The sequence below is a fragment of the Aquarana catesbeiana genome, linkage group LG02 (assembly GCF_042186555.1).
Source record: "Aquarana catesbeiana isolate 2022-GZ linkage group LG02, ASM4218655v1, whole genome shotgun sequence".
NCBI lineage: Eukaryota > Metazoa > Chordata > Amphibia > Anura > Ranidae > Aquarana > Aquarana catesbeiana.
The window spans coordinates 121,788,084-121,805,051 of NC_133325.1; the positions used below are offsets into that span (position 1 = coordinate 121,788,084).

At 40.9% G+C, this 16,968-nt stretch overlaps 1 protein-coding gene across 2 annotated transcripts in view; it reads left to right on the forward strand.

Moving 5' to 3' along the window:
- Positions 1–16,968, forward strand: part of ATP8A2 (ATPase phospholipid transporting 8A2) — a 1,045,467-nt gene that overhangs the window by 472,878 nt on the left and 555,621 nt on the right. The window lies entirely within an intron of this gene.

Genomic DNA, 16,968 nt, shown 5'->3' on the forward strand with positions numbered 1-16,968 from the left:
TATTGTTGACTGTGATGGTTGACAGGAACGTTGCTAAACCGCCTTGTGTCATGGGGACCTTTTAAAGAAAATGGACAAGTCAGAGGGATGAAACTTACTAATTATGTATATTTTGACAGCTGCCTTTTTGAACGTTGGCATTTTATTTGCTTTCGGTATATTCTTGGGAATAGAGCTTATTAGTACAACATGTAAATACATACCTGTGTATTTCTCATAAAGGATTTGCGGGAAAAAGATAACCACTTTGCACCTCACCCATAAAACGTTTCCGCGAAAGGGAATTTAAAAAGACATGCGGGCATTCACTAAAATTAGAAGAGAAGCGGTTTAATCCTAAACTGCGTAGAGGGTTCTTTACTGTGAGAGCGGTAAGGATGTGGAATTCTCTTTCACAAGTAGTCGTTTCAGCAGGGAGCATAGTTAATTAAAAAAAAACTAAACAACCATAACATACAGGGATATACAATCTAATACTGATATTAAAGCACACACACAGGTTGAACTTGATGGACTTGTGTCTTTTTTCAACTTCGCCAACTATGTAACTATGCCAGCCCTGGCAATGGAGCATTGGAAAGGTGAGTATCCTCCCTTTAGTTCGGCTTTTACAGTGATCCAAGGGCTGTGTGAGGTCTGAATCCTTACCAGAATTAGGCCATGCTGAGGGATGGTTGTTACAGGGGGGGTCAACATTTTTTTCCCTTAATAATCTATGGCAGCACCTTTTGCAACAAATAGTCTGTCTCAACTTTTCAAGGCAGTCAGATGTGCAGATCTGACAAAACCATCATAAAACAATCACCTTTATGCATATGGAAAGAGATGAAGGAAACGCATACAGATACTTCTCGCTAGGGACAGGCTGGGACTCGGGGGCCCACAAGAGATAGTTAAGTGTGGTGGATCACCTACCCAACCTGACAGATTTTGAACACAATACAACTACAGTCTTCTCCCAACAACATTGCCTTTATTTCTGATACCACAAACTATTACAAAGTGCTTTGCAAAGTATTTATAACACAATCATACAAATGACCCTGTCTGATTATTACATATTTGTACTCCAAAATGTATTTAAAAGTGAAGAAACAGTTGACTTCAAAACTACATACATAACACAATAATTGGTCAATTAAGAGTTGTTCAAGCAAGTGTCACTAAGTATAAAGAATATGATGACTAATGGTACAGAACTGAAATTATTGGAATACCCACTCTTCAAGCTGTTGAAATTAAAGTAGAACTATAGGCAAAACCTTTATTTCTATTTTGGATATAGCAAGGGGGGGTTATATCCCCGGTCAGATTTTTTTTTTGCCATCTGTATCCCATTGCGGTAATTTCCCTACATTTCCTGTCCCAATCCCTGTAAATTAAGGGAATTCCTTGGGGACCCCCAGGTCACCAGAACTAGTGTCCCCATTGGAAGATTTCCCCACTATTACTTTTCTGGGGACAACCCAAAATTTGGGTCATTTATTTTACTTTCACTTTTAATGATAATGGTAAACAGGGCAAATAGAGAGGATGAATATCCTTAACGGGGCACAGACAGCAATAGAAACTCACAGGTGTTCTAATCCATCTCCACTTTATCCAAAACAAAAAAAATTGGCTTTAGTTATACTTTAATTCTGTGGAATATAGCATTATCTCTCTAGTGAGAGTAAAGGATGTTATCAGGCAAATGTCGTTAGGTATGATTCTGATGATGACCAATGTAACGAGCTGAAATCATTGCTTTGTCCAGTCCTCAAGATGCTGACATTAGTTGTATATTTAGCATGTTTAGAGAGTTATTGGGCTCTTTAACTGTATCCAAAACATTTTAAACTAAAATGTAGACCTTTAGCCCCTTTGTAATATCTTTAGGATGTAGTTATTAATTTCTTTGTTAGCCTTTAATCAAAGATGATAAACAGTGTTATTGGTTTGCTGCGCCACCTAGTATCACCAATTTTCCTGAGTCTAACCTCTTGACGTCTGGGCCATAGCCGAATGATGGCTACAACGCGGACCTGAATTTCCGGGAGGCCGTGATATGACGTCCTCCCTTTTGCATGCTCTCTGCGTGCTGTGATCACCAAGTCACCGAGACTTGGGTGATCACAGATCCCGGCCCCTTACCACGTAATCAGCTGTCAGCCAATGACAGCTGATCATGTGTGTAAACAAACGCTGACAGCGTGAGGAGAAAAAAAAGCCTGGCTTACGTGCAAGGGACATTGGTCCCGAAGAGGATGCCAATCAGTACCCTCATCTGTGCCAATCATCTGTGCCAATCAGTACCCCCTGCCATTGCCACCTGCCAGTGCCCACAGTGCCACCTATCAGTGCCCATGAGTGCCACCTATCAATGCCCACCAGTGGTGCCAATCAGTGCCTCATCAGTGCCACCTAGCAGTGCTGCCTATCAGTGTAACATACCAGTGCCGATCAGTGCCCATTATTGCCACCCATCAGTGCCCATTATTGCCAACCATCAGTGCCCATCACTGCCACCCATCAGTGCCCATCACTGCCACCTATCAGTGCCACCTATCAGTGCCACCTATTAGTGCTACTTCTCAGTGCCCACCAGTGCCACCTATCAATGCCCTTCAGTGCCACCCGTCAGTGCCACCTCTCAGTGTCACCTCTTAGTGCACACCAGTGCCGCCTATCAGTGACCACCAGTGCTGCCTTATCAGTGCTCATCAGTGCAGCCCATCGGTGCCCATCAGTGCAGCCTATCGGTGCCCATCAGTGCAGCCCATCAGTGCCCATCAGCGCAGCCTATCGGTACCCATCAGTGCAGCCTCATCAGCGTACATCAATGAAGGAGAAAAATTACCTGTTTGATAAATTTTATAACAAAATATGAAAAAATATATATTTTTTTTAATTCGGTCTTTTAAAATTTTTTAACAAAAAATAAAAACTGCAGAGGTGATAAAATACCACCAAAAGAAAGCTCTATTTGTGGGAAAAAAATGATAAAAATTTCATTTGGGTACAGTATTGTATGACCGCGCAATTGTCATTCAAACTGCGACAGCGCTGAAAGCTGAAAATTGGTCTGGACAGAAAGGTGGTTTAAGTGCCCAGTAAGCAAATGGCTAGGGAGCTTTTTTTTTTTTTTTTATCAGAAAAAAGTTTTTTATTTTGTTTGTTCATTGTGTCAAAAACATATCATACAGGATATTACAGAATATATTAAAGAGCAGTTATTGACACACGTTGCTTAGTCAAACTTTGTATCATACAGTCCAAATATGTTGTAGAACTTACAGAAAATGTGCAATGATACATGAGAAAAAGCATAGTGAATAAAAAGAAGAAACAACAAAGATGCAACATAAAGAAAAGTAAAACAGTTAAATATTCTGGACGGGATCTGCATGCCCCCAGGTCCCTGGGGACATGCCGTTCCCCAGCATTCTACATGACCCACCAAAGTTATTAATGCTATCGCACTTTAGTGCTGTGCAAGTTCTTATTCCAACCCTTTAAAGTAGCATTTTCTAGTTTTTAACCTATCTTTAACCAATTTATGCGGTGCTAGCCCAGGAACCTCCAACCAGGCCTGCCACATTGTATAGAATTTGCGCAGTGCATTTCTGTGCTGGTATGTCAATTTCTCTCTGATTAGCATTCTATTGACCTGCTCAACCCATTGGTGCCTAGTGGGAACCCTGGGAGTTATCCAAAGTTGTGCAATTGGTTTGCGGGCAACATATAACAGACGAAGGATCGCAGTGTGCACTGAAGGGGATAACATCTCATCATCCAGGGCACCCAGCAGACATATCTTAGGGTTTCATGGTATGGTGAAAGTATAAACCTAAGAAATTGTGTCAAGGACTTCCTTCCAATAGCGGAAGAGTTTGGGGCGCTCCCAGAGCATGTGCAAAAGGTCACCATTGTCCCTCTGACATTTTGGGCATAGGGGTGTGTCACGTACTCCCCATTCGTGAAGTTGTCCCGGCAGTCTGTATGCCCGATGTAACAAATAAAGATGGGACAGTTTTTGAGAAGCGGATACTGAGACCAGGGGGACGGAGGCGAGGCAAAGATTCCACGTCTCCCCATCCATGGCTCCCACATCCTCCTCCCATTTGCATCTACAAGGTAGTCTGGCGGGATCTTGGATTTTGTTGAGAAGCACGTTGTAACACCTGGGGATCATAACTTTCTTTTCACCTTCCATTAGGATCCCTTGTATCAGTGGGTGGTCTATCAATCTAAGCTCTGTTTGCCTTGACTGTGCCTGCAGTGCATGCCGCAGCTGCAAATACTTGTAGAAATTAGTAAGTGGTATATCAAATTCTGTTTGTAGCTCCATGAACGATTTAAGGATAGTCCCATTACATAGTTGTGCAATGTATCTTATACCTGCACTTTCCCAGTTCCCAAAACCTCTAAGTTTGTACAGTTGGGACAGGAAGCCCCGTATCCCCAGCAGCCTTTTAATATAGGACCATAGTGTTTTTAAAAGGAGTACAGTTGGAGCCCCAGGATCTAAATGCAGATAGCCCGCCTCCAGACATGTCAGTGCTGACGTATTATCCTCGGATGTAACATGGATGAGCTTGCGGATCTGATTCGACGTATCCATTAATCTCCAGCCTCCCAGCTGCTGTAGCTGTGAAGCAAGATAATAAGCTCTAGAGTGAGGTGCCGCCAGTCCCCCTTCATCTTTATTATATTGCAACGTTGAATTCTTGCTGTCTTTTTACGCCATATAAGTTCCCTAAACTGGGAGTCTTTTCTATCAAACCAGTGTCGAGGAACCCAGACCGGGAGTTGTTAAAGATGTACAGTAATTGGGGGTGCCCACACCATTTTTTTTAAGGTTAATTCTCCTACTACGGATAGAGGCAGTTTACACCAGGCATTCGATTTATCCCGAAATTTAGCAAACAGGGGAAGTAAATTAAGGGATAAGTATTGAGATTCATCTGGGGATATCTGGACACCTAGATAGCGAAAGGAGGACACTACCTGTACCATTGCCACACACTCTGGCAAGTGGGTTGTAATGGGGTCTGTTGGCATCAATACTGACTTGTTCCAAATAATGGAAAAGCCAGATAATGCACCGAAGGCCTTGATGAGAGTCATCACAGCACTCAGTGAGTTCTGCGTGTCACCTAAATAGAGCAATGTGGCCCCCACATGGGCCAGTAGCTTGACATCAGTCGTGAGGAGAGAAATGGGTCTGTAGGAGTCTGGTAGTGTAGCTTCCTTGCCTGGTTTCAATAGTAGAATAATGATAGCCTCGTTCATAGAATAGTGTGGGTAATAGCGTGCCCGCGTATATTTTGTAGACCTCAGACGGAAGGCCATCAGCTCCCATGGATTTGTTATTATGAGTTTGTGCTATTTCTGTGGCTAATTCTTCCTTCGTCAGTGGGGCTTTAAGTAGGGCCGCGCCCTAGGCCGACAATTGGGGTAATATACATTTTTCTAAAAAGCCCTCTATTTACCTTTATGTTGGTTGCACTTTAGATGAGTAGATATCCATATAAAATGTTCTAAAAATTTGTAATACTGTGGCAGTCTGTGTCTGAGTGACACCCTGTGCATCACGTATGGCCGAAACCGTAGAGGTGGAGCTCTGTGGGACCACCCTAAGGCGTGCAGGGTATAGCATTGCATATTGCAGGTTGTATTCTCTAAGCCTTTTTTTTAACATCAATACATTTTGCATGTTGTTTTTGCAGCTCTGCGGAAAAGTCTGGGAATAGGGACGCCTTAGGGTGGTCGCACTGGGAGAAGTTAATTTCTTTGATCAACCTACTGCAGTCGCACAATGGCTGGATCGTGAGGACAGAACACTCAAAGCTGCTAGACTGCAATGCCCAGCTCCAGCATGAGGGTCCTTAATCCTGCTGCATGGGAGGTCTGGAGGGGGGTGAAGGGTTGAAATCCTCCCCCCCCCCACCCCTTCCTTTCTACTAACAGTTTCTTCTAATTCAGGTGGACAAAAAGGAGAACTTTGAATTTTCCACAGCCCCCCGCCCCCCGGAAAGTATGCTCCCACTCATGGTTCCCGGCCTTAGATAGGATCGCATTCCCTGTCTTTGTAGTTTAACAACTTAAACAAAAAGGCGCGAGGATGATTGCCTTGTGGTAAAGAGCGTGAGGGCACCCTGTGTGCCCTTTCAACGGCAAACAATGGGGAGAAAGCGTCTTTGTCAAACGTGGAAAGGAGCCATTGCTCTATAAAAGCTACAGGGTTTTTACCCTCTGCCCTCTCAGGAATGCCCAGGGCACGTACATTGTTGCGCCTCATGTGTTTTTCCAAATCATCTAAACGTGCGGCATGTTGAGCAGTGAGGTTGAGGTGGCAGTTAAAGTTTAAGTCCCTTTGCATAGGAGCCATATCATCCTCCACTGTGCTCATTCTGCCTTATAAAGCAAATGTCCTCTCCCTCAGTTTTTGCATATCATGGCGCACATAGGAAATCTCTGCCTTCACTCCTTTAATCTCATCAGAGAGTGCTGTAAAGGACAGATTACACAATGTTACAGCCCAGAAAATGTCCCTGTGGGTGGGTTCTGACTCCTCTATGTTAGGGGGGAGGATGCTTGTTGCCCAGTAAAATGTCTTTAGGAGTACTCACTGTGTTCCACTCAGAAGACAATCCGCCTGCATCCTCCAATGGGACAGTGTCATCTGCTTCCGAATGGCCCCCAGATGCTTCTCCTGTGTTAGGTGCAGCGTGCAGGGCATCTTTGTTTGATTTTCCAACAAAAAAGGAGCTTCTGATCTGCCTCTTTGTATCTCTCCTTGGAGGAGCACTGCAGCCCGACGCCATCTTGGCATGGGTCATCCGTGGCTCCTTTTCCTTCTTTGAGCCTCCTAGACATCTCATCGGCAGCCAAGGGGGATCGATCATGCAGCGCTATTCTCAGGGTACTGGCACTGTGTTTTGTGGGTCCGGTTCGGTCCAATAACGTGTTTCACAGGATAAATGCGCGGATGTTCGGCGGAGAGGGAGACAAACATGTCCTTCTACATCCGCTGCTTAGCCACGCCCCCAAGTCTAGGGAGCTTTTAATGATCATGATGCTAAGAGCAGGCCTGTTCCAAACAGAACACCATTTGTATGACTCTGAGAAAGTTAAAAAAATGATTTACTGTAGTGGCACACCTTGTGACATCACTAATTGCTAAATTAAGAAAGTGAATGTAGGATCACATGTAGACTGAATTGCATGACATTCTTTTAATGTGGGCCTGTACTCAATTATAGCCCCCACTTAGGTTTGCAGCACCATCAAATGAGCAGCCAGTAATGGTAACAAAACTCAAGGAGAACTTTTCCAACTTCTCTTTCAAAATACTAAACAGGTTTTCTCCAGCTGTGCTAATAACACTGAGTAAAGGGAAAAGTCTCTCCTGTATCGTTAGGCAAATATAAAAGTGAAAAAGCACCGCGCTCAAAAAATTTTTTTCCCTATCAGATAAGCTGCAGTTCAAATGTGCGATATACACAGCAATATAGAAAAAAATGTACAAACAAAAACTGTGCTATAAAAAACATATATGTGAAATTACATAACAGGTATTACCAAATCATAAAGCCAAGTAAAATTATGCAGGATCATACAAGTGTCTGACTAATAATAAGTGCATATAAAAATTATGGCCAAAACACTAATGCCCCGTACACACGGTCGGATTTTCCGATGGAAAATGTGTGATAGGACCTTGTTGTCGGAAATTCTGACCGTGTGTAGGCTCCATCACACATTTTCCATCAGATTTTCCGACACACAAAGTTTGAGAGCAGGATATACAATTTTCCGACAACAAAATCCGTTGTCGGAAATTCCGATCGTGTGTACACAAATCCGACGGACAAAGTGCCACGCATGCTCAGAATAAATAAAGAGATGAAAGCTATTGGCCACTGCCTCGTTTATAGTCCCGTTGTACGTGTTTTACGTCACCGCGTTTAGAACGATCGGATTTTCCAACAACTTTGTGTGACCGTGTGTATGCAAGACAAGTTTGAGCCAACATCCGTCAGAAAAAATCCTAGGATTTTGTTGTCGGAATGTCCGAACAAAGTCCAACCGTGTGTACGGGGCATAATAGTGAAAGTGAAGTTAAAACACCAAGTCCATAGCAAGATAACCAGATGTCCAATAGGTAGTGAGAAGAGACCCTCGATCGCTGTTCATAGGGATCGATATAGGGAGGTGGGAAATAGGAAATTCGATCTGGGACAAGCTTATTAAGCTTGCTATCTGGTAAGCTTGCATTTTATGTGGTGGTGGATCACTATGATGGGTGTTCTCCTATTTCCCACCTCCCTATATCGATCCCTATGAACAGCGATCGAGGGTCTCTTCTCCCTACCTATTGGACATCTGGTTATCTAGCTATGGACTTGGTGTTTTAACTTCACTTTCACTATAAGTGTTTTGGCCATAATTTTTATATGCACTTATTATCAGTCAGACACTTGTTTGATCCTGCATAATTTTACTTGGCTTTATGATTTGGTAATACTTGTCATGTAATTTCACATATATGTTTTTTATAGCGCAGTCTCCTGTATCGTTCCCTCTTTGACATATGACAGAAGTATGCTGAATTGCTCTTTCACTACAAAATCCTGTGTATTGTCCATTTAACAACTTCTCTAACATGCTGCCCTTAAAGGCGATCAACTGAAGTTTTATTTGGTGGGGTGACACCATGTTTAGCAGGCTACGACGGCCGGATGGGGCAGATTTGGGTGACACCATGTTTTTGACATCAATCCTAGTGACGCCACTGAGTGAATTGCCATTGTTGCTGTGCGCAGCGAGAAATGATTGGAATGACATAACTGGGGGTTAAATAACTGTCACAGAGGCAGGTATGATATTGACAGAAATGACAACTACAGAGACAGATAGAAATGTGTCAATAATGGCAGTCCCCTACTAGGTAGTTTTTCATTCATTTTACAGCCACATACTCAGGGCTTATTAGAGGATCCTCCAAGCCTGCCTGTCCTTGCTTCTTACAATGTAGCATCTTATTTTAGAGGTAATGTTACCAATTAAACTATGTTTTCTAAACTAATCCTTGTTTTCTCCAGAAACACCAGGGGCACACATAGACATGAGATTTTTGTCTGACTTGGCCGAAACAAGTGACTATCTTCTCATGTCTTTGGATATCTTAGCTATAACATTGCAGACCTGTTTTTTAAATGCAAGTTAATAAAGTGAGGGATATATATGACAGAATAAGTGAAATATTTTGGGGTTGATTTACTAAAACTGGAGAGTGCAAAATCTGGTGCTGTTCTGCACAGAAACCAATCGGCTTCCGTTTTTTTTTTTTTTTTTTTTTGGCAAAGCTTAGTTGAACAAGCTGAAGTTAAAAGCTGATTGGCTACTATTCAGAGCTGCACAAGATTTTGCACTCTCCAGTTTTAGTAAATAAACTCCTTTATCGCTCTCCTGGAGAACCGATGCCAAGCATTAAACCTAAATTAACTAATCACTATAACTCCACATCACACTTTCTTGACTATATATTTATGAAATTGGAAAATAAAATAATGTAATTGCACTTTAATGTGCATTTGTACTTATTGTAACATATGATATGCTGAATATGATATGCTGAAAACAGGAGAGGCTGCTGTTTTTTGTATACGAAGATTTTAGTATATTTTGAAAAGGTGATATTATAGAAGAACTTTAGGCAAAGACAAAAAGCCAAACTCAGGCCAATAATGTACTAATATGTGCATCACAATTTTTTAAAATACCTCTGATATAACTACTTGAAATGTGTTTTGGCATTGTCTTTTCACATCTCATGTACAAAAGACATGAGAAAGATTTGCAGTGGTTTTGCACTGAAGCCAAATTGCTTTTAAAGTCCACCTTGAGGCGGGTACCTTAAGCTAATCCAGATTGGCACACATCTGTTGTGGTCAAACAAAATTGGTTTTATGGAGAATCCCAACTCCTTATTAATGTCTTTATGTCACCTCTTCAGTTTTTTATGGTGCCCCAAAAAATGGATTTAAGCTGCTATAGACCCCAAATATAACACACAACCCCAACACTAAAGAACATAGCAAAAACCCTACATACACTACTGTCAATTGTAAGTATGGTTGATACAATAGCTCTAGCCACCTTCACCCCTGACTCCAGTGAACCAGATAAACTTTATGAGTGTCATGTTTAGTCTTCAGTATACATATTTACATTCATTCTGGTATCTGTTCCCCCATCTCGGCTCTAGAATTACATTTATACATAAGTAAATGTGTAGCGGTATCCCTTTACGAATAGTGAATATAATGCACATACAATAGTAAATGCAAAGCAAACACAATCTCAACATAAACTTAAGAACTTAAGTCTACCACCCTGGCTGTAATATATTATGTAAAAGTCCACTAGAATTATATAATGTGTAATAATGACTTTTTGTGAACACTTAAAGCATTTGTAAAGGTTAACATTTTTTTTTTTAAATTAAAGCAACAAACTTGTTATACTTACCTGCTCTCTGCAATCGTTTTGCACAAAGCAACCCTGATCCTTCTCTACTTGGGTCCCCTGGTGGCACTCCTGACCCTTCCCTCTGCTGATTGCCCACATAGCAAGCTGATTGCTCTGGGGGCACTCCTGCATAGAATGCATGAAGGTAAAAAAGCTTCAGCTTTTAGAGCCACTGTAGGTTCTCTGACATCCAGTGAATTGCCATCGGGGACACTCGTTCACCATCACCACTAAAAATATGCCTCTTACCAAATCTAAAGACTCCTTATTAATGGAGGTCACAAGCACCGTTTCAAAATATTAAGCAGATGGTAGCTGACAAGGGAATCACTCCAACGGCCCCAGGCTATTCCTCTTCACTTCTGGGAATGCTCATGTTATATGTATCTCATCAAAAAAAAAGAACCTACATAGAGTATCCCTGTAAAGTGGATCCACATTTATTGTAAACATAATGTACTCACAAAGCAGTAGAAGAAAAACAGCTTATCACATTCCGCCATACAGCACACATGCGTAGTGACATCAGATTGCGTGCCCTGCCCAGAATAGAATTACTTTGTAACAGCATAGGCCAAGGGACTTTTTCCTCACACAACATATTGCAAGAGGTTTTTTTGGGCATAAAGCAGTCCTCTTATTTTTGCTGGTATAGCTCATTATTCCACTCAGTTCGTGAGTCTGTGACATTTTCGGGGCACTGATCTTTCCAAAGGTTATTACCAAGTTCCCAAACAGCTAAGCACACTTCGCGCATGCCTGCCAATATCCTCATTACTTTTGGAAAGGAATCACAGACACCAATTTTGGCAAATTGATTTTTATTCTTGCACAATCATTCTACATAGGAAGTTGTAACTAATATGAACTGTACTATCCATGTATTATTCTATCGTGTTTCTACATTTTATATTCTGCTTGTATTCTATGGCAATCATTAAATTCCCAACATGTTTACCAATTACCTTTTGCAACCACGTGATTCATTTAAAGTCCCACCCCCTTGTCCTTCTCCTCTCCTTCATAGGAAGTACAAAAATGTCTGTAGCAGAGATCACTGACACACAGCTTCAGGCAATGGGAATTTGTTTCATGATGATAGAAGAACACTGCTCTGATGGTATATACCAGTGGCTAGAAAAGAAAACTGATAGGCATGCTTATCTTTTTTTCAGTGACAGGCTTAACTGCCCTATTGGTCTTTGTGGGAAATCTGGATCTGTGTTGAATAAATCAGTTCACCCTACTTACAGGCATGTAGGACAGATCCACAACCCAAACACTAGGTTGCACACACAGTCCAAAATAAAGAGGAATCTTCCAGCACACCTCAAAAGATGCCTTATTAGTACATGGCGCTTGGCACTCACACAGCACATGCATTTTATACTTTTCTGGCTACTGTCCTGTTGGCCTGGCCTAAATATTATGTATGCTAAACCTAACTCAATGGGAATAAAATGACTTCTATGTGGCCACCCTTATACTCTGATCCTCTAAGCTTCTTTAAAGTGGAACTTTAGTCAGAAAATTAAGTCCTGCCAGATCACTTCAGGCTGGCCCCTTTTGCAGACATAGCTATGTAAAATATTAAAAATAAGAGTCTATACCATTTAAAATCTAAAACTACACTGTCTCAACCTGATCTGCACATGCTCAGTTGCTCTCCATTTTTAGGCATCATCGAGTTTGTAGAGGCCCATCTGCTGACAGACTTAAAGCAGAATTAAACCCCTCCTATCCTTTACAGCCAAGGAAGCTGCTTCTGTTTGATCTGCAACTGCCATTGTGCTGCACATGTGATCAGTTATGACACCAGCCATTCGATGGTTTGACAGTTTGGTTGAGGGCACAATGTGACAGTTAGCAATTCCAGGAATCAAACTGTATTTTGAAACCATTAAATAAATCAATGGGTTTAGTTTCATTTTATAATACTGGAGCTCTGGTGTCAGCAAAATGGCAGCTTCCAGCAAGAAGAAACAGAAACAATACCAGAGGCAATTTAGAGCACATGCTAATTTTTGGTAGTGTAATTATTAACGTGGAATGTATGTTCCTTGCTAAAGAACATTATCTTCTATCAAGTTGTTATGGGTAACGTTCCGCTTTAAGCCAACTCCAGCAAAAGAATGTGAATAGTGTGCACTTTTTTACATTTCTTTGATGTATGTGTGTATTGATTTATTCTTCTATTTTTCAATTTCTCTTTTATTTGTTGCACTTTTACTTTTCATTTGACAAGTTTAGTACAATGCACAGAACAAATATATCCCATTCTAATTATTTCATACTGTTGCCTGAAGTCAGATTCAGCTCAGGAAACAGGAGATTAGAGGTGTGAGCAGGAAGATAAACAGTGACCTTAGGCAAGGAGTATATCAATTAAATCTGGATTTTACTAAAACCAGCATTCAGATCAAATAGAGAAAGGGTCGGAGATGCGTTAAGTATAAAATGCAAAATGTGCTTGTTTTTGCCATTTTTCTAGTGAGTGTGGATAAAGGTACAGCTGAATTTAGCTTGCTGTTTTTCTGGGCTATTAAGTGTCTTATGTATATCTGTCAGGAGGAAATTGGGAAAATAACCCCTGCACTGTGGTCTGGCTTTTGTTCACTTAAATTTTGCCAGACTTTAGCAATCAAAAGTGCCAGATACATTTCTGAAAGGTGCTTTCTTGTTTACTCAGCAATTTCAAGTCATTTTGTGACGCACACAAGGCCTAGATTCAGTTTCTAGAGTAGAGTAAGACTAAAGTAAGGCAGTAAAATAAGCAGTTTTTTTCCACTCCTGCAATGATAAACTTGGGTATACTGTTAAAGAGACACTATGTGTGCTTAGTTTCATACTCATTTTTAAAGTTTACAGGTTGATTAATTGATGTTTTACTTACTTTTTAAAATTATTCTTATATTTATTCTACAAATAAAGTATAGGGTGCATCAATGACCCAGCTATTGCAAAGCATGCAGGGCTTTTTTATGACAATGCCCAGCACTGGCTGCTCATCTTCATCACCAAATTACAATGTTCCAATTTGGCTCAATGTACTGCTACTGGGGATGTTGAAAACCGCTTTAGTAGCCTGTGTTACAGACAGTGATAGCCACAGTCTTCCGGGTCCTGCACCAGTGGATTCCCCTCTGCACATTGAACACATGTGACACCACTGCCATTCAGAGCAGGCCTTGCACTTTTTTCAAGAATGCAAGACAACTCTGATTGGGTGAGGTGGGGAGAAGAGGCAGGTGATGTCACAACCTACCCTCATCCAATCGGGGGAACTCCATTGCTGCTGACATTCACAAGCACACAAGCAGATAGGCTTACTACTCTACTCTCTATCTCTTGTGACTGGTACAGTATTTTCTCGTTCCTCTATTAATTACAAAGAACATGGCAGAGGAAATTAGCCGCTTCAGCCCCAGAAGATTTTACCTCCTTCCTGACCAAAGCACTTTTTTCAAAGGACTGACTCTGGGAGGAGACATATCGTTGTTCCTACTTAGTACGGAACAAACGATATGTCTCCTCTCCCCTGATAGAACAGGGATTTGTGTGTTTACACACACAAATCCCCATGCTGGCTCTCGTACTCGTGATCGCGGGTGACCGGCACCGATCACGCCTGCAGGCCACTCACATCGGCTCCCCCACCCTCCGGCGACTCTTAAAGGGAACAACGTACCCATACTTTTTTTGCGAAGCCGTGCCATTCTGCCGACGTATATCGACGTGAGCCGGTAAGCAAGTGGTTAGAGGGCGCACATGGTATTAAAAGATTACACAATAGAGCTGCAGAATAAAGAAGGAGCCGGGCTTTAATGTTGGCTTTATCTTTTTAATGGGAATGCCCATATTTTGGGCTTTAGCCAGGGGTGGAGGTGCAGCTAGCACTGCCAGACAAAAAAATGTGGCTTTATTTCTAACCCACGGCACAGATTTGAATGCAACCAAGTGCAATGCGTACTGGGTCCCCTCGGGAATTTAAAGCTGGTTAGTCACTCGTTTTCATTCCCTCATTATGTTCTGCAATGCATTTCCAGATAGTACGTCTGAGTCCTCTGACTGAGTACTAATGTTTGCTAGCCTCATTGACTGTACAACATGTATAACATGTTCATATAATCATGTGCCTTGGAGGCAGCACAGCTTCTGTATCATGTGATCACTGTAATTGGCTCTCACATGATTGGGTTTACATTCGAACAGTAAAAGAGCACCCTAAGATTCCCTCACTTTGGAGAGATTTCCTCTCACTTGCTGTATTGTCTATGGGATAGGAAGTGAAGAGAAATAATGGGACATATTACTAAGATTGGCAAATCCAAAATCTGGAGCAGCTGTGCATGGCAACCAATCATCATTTAGGTTTTATTGTCAAAGCTTAGTTGAACAAGCTGAAGTTAGAAGCTGTTGTGTTACTATGCACAGCTGCACCAGATTCTGTTAGCTCAAGTTTTAGTAAATCCCCTCACACACAAATGGAAATTAAAAAAAAAAAAAACACTGACAGCGGTTATAACCCTTCCTTACTCAATCCAAAATGAAAAAAAAAGTTTTGCCTTTATTTTTAATTTAATGGTATTGATTGATTTCACACGTTCAGCACAGTTACTGTATTCCCTGGGCAGAATTGGGGTTTCATTGATTGATTTAGCTTATTGCCTGAAGTTGTTCTTACAGCGTTTGTAAAACACTATCCTTTGTCAATTCTTCAGGCCAGAAATGTACTCTCTCCTTGCCCTCTCCGCTGCTGTTCATTGAGCAGATTCTCCTCCAACTAAAATATAGGCAGTATAATCTGTGAAATCCAAACAGTTGCTGAACAGGAAGAAGACGTCTGATAAAGAGTAATTTTTATCACCCTTCATTTTAAGCTCTAATTATAATTTTGATTTGGCTTGCACTAATGGTCATCATGTTAATTGCTTGCATTGCCTACAGTTAGGAATATTTATGGATTTGCATAAATCCTTTTTCACTAATTTCCATATGATTAACAGGAATAGGTTTATAAAAACTCATGTGACCTAATAAGTCTTGTTCAGCTTAATGCTTGACATGATCTCGTCTCTGTGTAGAGTGTGATAAAATGTACGATGAAATAATGTGAATATAATGTACGGAATATTTGTCTGTGATGTGTGAAGGAATAAGCTGAGGTTGAAGTAGTATCGAAAAGATGAACTTCATCCTGAATGAAATTCCAGAAACTGATAACCCCTTTTTTAAAATGGCTGTATGTTAAATTTTGAATATTCATGTTTTATACCTTAAAGTGTATGCAAAGGTAGTTTTTTAAATAACAAACATGGTATACGTACCTGCTCTGTGCAGTGGTTTTGCACAGAGCAGCCCCGATCCTCCTCTTCCTGGCTCCTCCACCCTGCATTAAGATTAAAAAACCTTCTGCCTTTAGAACCACTTTTAAAAAAAAAGGGTAACAAAAATTATCTCCACCATTCATAATATTGCCTTATATATTTTGAAAATGCTTGGCTGTGAGAAGATATTTGTGTGGCACCTTTATGATATGAACCTAATGTAGGTTCTGCTCTCTGAATTCCATTTTGTTACATCTTTCCCTTGTAGATTGACAAGGACAAATTTATTCCCATTGTAAGGATTTGTGTAAATGGGAAAATAAAAAAGAATCATACTTTCATGTGCATTCAGGTAGGACTTGTGCATTCAGGTTGTACTTGAGGTGCTTCTCAGTTCCTTCTGAGTTGCTTCTAATCTCTTCCTGATGTTGTTCAAAATAGATTCAAGCTCCTTTGCACTCCAGTTATTTGCTATGTGGAGTAAAGCAGTTCTTACTGAAATAAATGCCTATGCGGAAAAGCCTGGATGTTTACATTCCTTATGAAAGCAATACAAGTGATCGAAAATAAAACAGTGTAAAGTGAAAAAAATAAAATAAATTACGAATTAAAAAGAAAACAAATTAAAGTACCCCTGTCCCCCCATGCTTGCACGCAAAGGCGGACGCTCGCGCCAGTCCTGCACGCACGCAAACAGCAATTGTCCTACACTTGTGAGGTATCACCACGAACGTCAGATCATGGGCAGTAATTATAGTTACTTGACCTCCTCTGTAAATCTAAAGTGGTAACCTGTAAAGGCCTTCAAAGTGTCGCCTATGGATAGTAAAATTTACGTTGTTTGTTGCCTTTTCACGGGCGTGATCAATTTTAATACGTGACATGTTTGTCATCTATCTATTCTATATAGCATCATCTTTTATATTTTACAAAAAAATTTGGTTAAGTATTATGTGTTTTTTTTTTTGCTTTAAAATTAAAAAAGTGTATTTTTCCCAAAAACATTGAGTTTGAAAAACTGCTGCTCAACTACCGTGTGACATATAAAATTGCAAAGCCCACCAATTTAGTCTCTTAGGCCTCTGCTTTAAAAAAAATATTTAGACCCCTTTCACACTGAGGC